Below are 7,055 nucleotides of genomic sequence, written 5' to 3' on the forward strand. Positions count from 1 at the left end.
AAATATAATTTTCAACTGTGCTGGGAAAAATATAAACTGCAGCACTGTAATAATCAACATATAAATAGCTCCCACATCTTTGCCATGCAAATTTGGATGATATTATAGAAGAGGGCTATCAAAAGGGGCCTTCTGTTACCACACTTTCCTGCTAACCAGTGAGCAGCTGGGATTGATGACATTTTTAGTTAAAGCCAGTTTGGAAAGGTTTTTATCCCATGGAGATAAGCTAAAGCCTCAAAATAAAACAATCCCAAACTGCCAATGTTTGATTGGTTTGACGTTGGAATGGTGGTATTAAATGCCTGGTTTTCTCACAGTTTTAGACAAAAAAATACACAGCTTTCCATTGCCCTTTGACTGCTGACAAACTGAACCTCCAGTTCTTTTTGTTATAGGAATTTCCTCCACCTGGCAGGGTTCAGGAAGCCCAGCCCCCATCTCCAGGGCTGAGAATGATATCTTATGCAGCCTGAGCACCTGTCAGACCTCCTGGATAGACAGTGGCCATGCAGGATGCATCAGACACCGTGAGTCTGTAAGATGTAGACGCACTGGCGATCTCATCACTACAAAAAGCCTGTTGGGGTTCTTTTTGAAGAGGTAGACAGATTCCCACACATTCCTATTTCAGTTATAGGACAGGACTCTGGAGAAACTATTTCTTTTGGAATGTTGCTAATTCCAGCTAAAAGGTGGTTAAGTGTTTATATGACAGAGGTCACAAACAGGTAGTTCCTGGCTCTCTCTGGCCCTGAGAGACTTTGGCAGGGGGACTACAGTGTTACATTTTCTTCCTCGCTTGAATGCTTTTAGAGAGTGGGGTATGCTTCACGTTAGTCCAAACTCTCCATCCACTCTTGTCTTATTTCCAGTCTGGGTTATATCTTGACGTTACCTGCCTGGTTCCTGCAGAAATCTTAACTTGCATGTCTCTTCTGTGGGACTTAGGCTATTGAACAAAATGGAAGATGAGGTATTAATCAAAGACTATGTAAACAATAGGCCATCTAGATATAGAAGTTCTCATTTGATCAGGGAGGCATAAACACAGGTAGAGTAGAAGAAGGAGCCCCCAGGAACAGTAGATACATATAAGGATCTTCCCCGCGGGATGAGTTACAACACTGCCCTTAGCTGCTTCAACTTACTGTTCAGTCTAATGAAATTTAGGATACCATATTTTTAAGTCAAACTCTTTCTGCTTTGGTTTGAGTTCTGTGCTTTTCAACGAGTTACTTTTCTTTTCTTGGTAAACTATTTTTTTTTCTTTTTTTGGCAAAAATCACCACAATAATTCCTCCTCTCACTGTATGCACTTCACTTTGAAAGGAAACTTTCTCATTCCTTCTATTATAACACGGCTTTATTTTTCTACCTCTGTAATCTGGGTGTGGCTGTGTGACTTGCTTTGGCCCATAAGGCATTAGAAAATTTAACACCAGCAGAGACTTAAAAAGTGCCTGGTCTTTGGGGATTCACCTCTCCTGCTGTGCTTGAAAACTTGAAGCCACAACGTGAATGAGCCCAAGCTAGCTTTTCAGAACGGTCACGCGGCAGAGAGATGAGGACTTCTGAACAAAACCCTAGCAACAACTAGACATGTGAATGAAGCCACTGAAGACCATCTAGTTCCAGATAAGATGTCAGTTGATGACAGAGATCAGCTGAATTAACCCACTCCGGAAGAGCTACTCTTAGTATTTACAAAATTTTCAGACGTAAGAGATGCTTATTGTTTTAAGCCATTAATTTTTTTTCTAGCAAAAGTTAGCTGGCACATGGAAAATGGGTTTAATAATAACTACCTTGTAATGTTACTGTGAGAATTATAAATAATATGTATAAGTGGCCCAGAGAAAGTTCCCCATAAATGAGAGCTATATTATTCATTAGTTATCAATCGGAATGAGCTCCTGAGTGCCTTAACATTAACACAGAGTTCTGCTTTTATTTTTCTCTTCTGGAAAAATTGGTCTTGACTCCTGAGAGTCCTTGATTCTGATGACTTGATTTTTGTGTTGCTCAAAATGACACTATCCTTCCTCCTTTTAATAAATTCATCTCCATCAAAGAAGCTTAGAGAAAAAGCCTCAGATCAGAGCCCTGACCTTCTGAAAGTAAAATTAACAAAAAAGGACAGAGTTAAGTAGTAGTGATTCTCATCAAGTCAGAAACTGAAACCCAACCTTGAGCGTTGAGGTTCACAAAATTAATTCATTATAGTTGAAGAAACCCTTGGAGAAAGTCTACTCTATTCAAGCTCTACATGTATGTTGCTGTGCATAAAGGTTATGAAACGCAGCCCGCCTTTAAAACAAACTATACAGGATGCTCTAACACAGCATATAAGTATATCACACTATATCACAAGGAGTGTATATCATGACCAAGGTAAAATACCTCACTGTGGTAAAGACAGGATTGAGCAGGTTTCTCAAGTGCAGTAAGCAAGCCTCTTTTAGGTTCATTTTTTCCAAAAGATCTAAATCAAACTGGCTCAAAAAAAAAAAAAAAAAAAAAAACCAACCACACAAACAAAAAAAGAAGCATAAAACAAAGTCAGTGTTTCACATGCCTGAAGAATCAAGGATAGCTTTGACTTCAAAGGATGGCCAGATCCACGGGCTCAAAGATATTATCAGGGCTCCCTATTTCCCAGCTCTCTTCTCTGTTTCTCTCTTTGTTGGCCCATTCATTCTCAGATAGAATAGCTTTCGGGAACATACTGAATCCCAAATTCAAGATTGCAACAAAGTGGTCCTTTCTTACAAATGAAAGCCTTAGACCTAACTCTCATGAACCTAAATCAGATCATGTATTTACCCATGAATCAGCCACTAAAATTAAGGGTGGGGTCATTCATTCAACCCAAGACCCAGAGTCAAAGAGTAGGAGTGGAGAGGATGTGTTTACCACAATAGGGGAGGATGGGCTCTCAACTTCTGAAGTAAAAACATACTCATTTGGGCATACTAGGAGGTTTACTTTGGGGCAACAGTTGGGTGGTTGAGGCAGAGTGTTTTGCTGGTAGACCAATGGATTGACACTTTCCATAAGACATTAACATATTTTTACTATATTTTTCTTTACATCCTACTTCATTTAAGAAGGTAAGGCAATCATTTTGATATATTAGATTTGGTTTCTGAGAGGAAAAAGTAGATTTGAAGAACCATTGTATGTGTTGTTAATCCTGTGCATTATATTTCAATAGTGCATTTCTCTCATTTCCCCAAACAAAGACATGACAATCCCTAGAGTCTTAGCAACTCGGTGGTTACACCTACTCAATTATGTATTTGGCTCACTTGCAGAATGAAGTAATCAGATGAAGCCTGGTACAGACTGGCTTGAAGTAGAACAAATATGAGTGAACTCATCCAACAACATGCCTGAGGGGGGAAAATATCCTTTACTTTCATTGCTAACTCAAAAAGAGTCATAATTGAAAGGTGCCACTTCGTATTTCACAACAGGATAGAGGTTGGGAATATAAACAACGAGAATGAGGCAGAATTTAGAAGGTAAAAACTAGTCATGACTGCAGACAGGACCCAGGAATAAAGTACAAAGCCGAACAAGACAAGGAGGCAGAAAGGATCCCAAAATGAAGCCATCAATCATCCAGGAAACACACAGGGCTGGCATCGAGGCAGGTTTAGAGGATTAGGTGGGAATGAGAACAGAAGGCCTCACCAATGGGATGAGTTTCAAAATGAGGGCGTTTGGGGCCCAGGCAGCCTCATGTTTTGTGGCTATTTTTGTTTTGGTGCCAAGCTTACAATTTGGATCAGACGGTGACTGTGGGGGCAGGTAAGCTGCATTAGAGGGAGGTGAACAACAGAGATGGAATATAGTGGAAATGTTCCACTTCTTATTGCCATCGACCACTTAAGCCCTCTACATCACACACACACACACACACCCCTTGCCCTCCACACCCCACACATACACCTCACTCTCTTTGCTAATATCTACTTATTTTTCAAGACTCAGCTAAGCCATTGCATTCTTCAAGAAGGCTTCCCTGGCTAACCACATTTCATTTAAGAGTTCCCACAGTATTTCCCATCATATTATTTAATGAATTGTGTTTTGTTTACCTGTTCATCATCTCCAGAAGCTAGAGACCATAAGTAAATCACCATTGCATCCCCCTGCACCTAGAATGATGTTCATTCAGCATTGTCTTTTGTTTTTAGTAAGTCATCAAGTTTAAGCTACATCCGACTCAAGTAGTAACACCAAAGTGATGATCTCCTGTGCAATAGCTAAGAGAAGAGTATGGTATCATTGTGTTCCATGCTTTTCCTGTGCCAAATGAAACTTATGTCCTCGGCACAGGTCCCAAAATATTTTAATACATAAATTTATATTACTTATGGGCAGATTTAAGAAACATTAAAGTGAGTGCCTAAGTGCAAAGGATGTGTGGACAATTAAACATTCCCTTTTGCATTTGGTAGTTTTTCTCTAGATAAGATAATAAAATAATTTCCCATCCATGATCTCATTCCCGTTTGAGAACAAACTATGAGAAGTCAGAGCTCTATGATATTAAACAAATCACCTCACCTCATATGTAAAATAAGAGAATCCATTTATGTTCTATACTTCTAAGAAGTTGTCTTTTTTTTTGTACATTTGTCCTTCATTTCTAATATACTAGAGTCTTCCAAAGGAATATTCAAAATAAACATGTATTTTCTATTGCAGTGATTCACACATTTTAATGTGTGGTGAGAACATTTGGCAGTGAATGAAGATTTCTGATGTTTCATTCTAGTGATTCTGAATCAGCTGATAGGGGGTTGAGCCCAGGAACCTGAATTTTTAAAAAATTATCCAGGGTGATATTGATTCAGGTCATCTCTTACTGACCATTCCTCGCATGCCACTTTGTTTCCTTTATTCCTGTCATCTTTGTATATGTCACTTATTCTCCCTTGACAATCCTTCAAGGACATGCATGAGTTAGAAAACGAATGTATGAATGAACAAATGAATAAATTAACTAACCAAAATAAGTCTCTCCAAAGAGCACTTATGGTTGTTTTTCTGTCATTCTGTCATATTTAGAGACTGTCCAGCTTGAGGTCTAGGCCAGCACTGGCATAAACTTGCCAAAGAAAAACCCCAGCTGAGAATGTTCTTAATAAGTCCAGGAGGGAAGAAGACATGATCAGGAAACAGGCAAGAGAGGGGCCCATAGGAGATTGTTAGCAGAGGCTGACGTCCTAACACATAATAGGCGAGAGCTGCCATTCGGAATGAGCCCATGGGAGACAGCTGGTTCTTTACCTCAACCAATTTAATTTCCAGTTAATAAAGTTACTGGTCATATATATGGTCATATATAAATATATATATTTAAATATATAAATAAAATATATTTAAAAATATATTTTTTTCTGGATTAAACTGGTTCAATTCAAATGTGTAGTTGGATGAGCTTCTTATTAACTAAAGTGGCCTGGCATCATGGCATAGAAACAGAACACAGGTGATAATGAGTATACAACTTAGTTGATCTTCAAAAAAATTGGCATTGAAACAAAGAGAAATTAATACTTAGATTTTACAGATGTTATGGCACAAAAAAGTGGTAATACTAGGACCTGTGTAGTTAGAAATGATACTTCTTGCCGAGCTGTGCCTTGGGAATGTGGGTGTGACAAGAAACCTCTACAGGTTCCACCCCCAAGCTGTCTCAGACTCATTTTCACTGGTTGTTAATGGTTGTGCTCCAGTGCCTAATGGGACTTGATCCAAGAGGACACCTGCTTTCTCTCTGACTGTCACTATAGGTACTTCATCAAGTTGGCTCTCCCTGACAGTGGACGGCTATTGGTTTTACCCAGTGGCCTCCATTTTTCCCACCAGCGTTGATGCCACCTGGTTGCTTTGCACCTGCCCTCTTAGCTTGGCTTTCCCCTTTGACGTGACGTCTGCCCATTACTGCTCCCTCCAAAGCAATAAGCCAAAGGGATCTTTTGAACAAGATTAAGCACCCCTTCTCTCTCACTATCCTTTGGTCTAGAAACTTCAAGAACATCTTTGACCCTCTTGCCTTCCTCTCATTTAACAAAGCTCGCCTCACACAGTTGCTCTTCCATTTCATTCCCCCTATTTCTACCTTCGTGTTTTCCTATATTGACCCATTCCTAAACAATAGCCGATTGCAATAACTTCCTAATGGGTTTGCCTGGCCTCAGGCGCATTCATGTACCTCTTTCCAGAATTCCAGAATACACTTATAAAAACATAACTTTTCTTTTGTTGACATTGTATTTGGAAGTTTTCAGGTGAGTTTTACTATGCTCAATTAAGTGTACTTTGACCAACATTTACCAAGCATCCGTTATATTCCAGACACTATTTGGGACACATGCCGATGGAGTATAGAGCTAGCAGAAGAAACAGACTCATAAAGAGATGGTTAATGTACACTGGGTAAATTTAATGGCTGAAGTAGCCCTAGAGGTTGATGAAAGTCTCCCAGGAAGAGAGGCACTGAAATGAATCTGAAAGAATCAATAGAAGGTGGCACAAGGAGGGTAACAAGGATATTCAGTAGTGGGTATGGTGTGAATAAAAGGCTTGGAGAAGAGAATGGACAGAGTTCTTTGAGGGTGGAGTAGATATATCAATGCTGGGCAGGCATGGGCAAGAGATGTAACTGGAGCAGGCTCAGATAGTAGAAAAGTCTATCAGTCTGGCTAAGGAGGAGAACTTTAGCATCATCCGAAGCTAGTCCTTACGAAGTACGGTTGACCCTTGAACAACAAGAAGATTATGGGCACCAACCCTGTGCAGTTGAAAATCTCCTTATAACTTTTGATTGCCCCAAAACTTAACTACTAATAGCCTTCTGTTGAGCAGATCCCATAACATGAACAGTCAAGTAACACGTATTTTGTATGTTACAGGTATTGTATACCGTGTTCTTACAATAAAGTAAGCTGGAGAAAAGAAAACGTCGTTTCAAAAGTCATAAGGAAGAGAAAATACATTTATAGAAATCTACAGTATTTATAAAAAAAAAATGCCTG

Source organism: Vulpes vulpes, chromosome 14 (assembly GCF_048418805.1).
Source record: "Vulpes vulpes isolate BD-2025 chromosome 14, VulVul3, whole genome shotgun sequence".
Taxonomy (NCBI): domain Eukaryota; kingdom Metazoa; phylum Chordata; class Mammalia; order Carnivora; family Canidae; genus Vulpes; species Vulpes vulpes.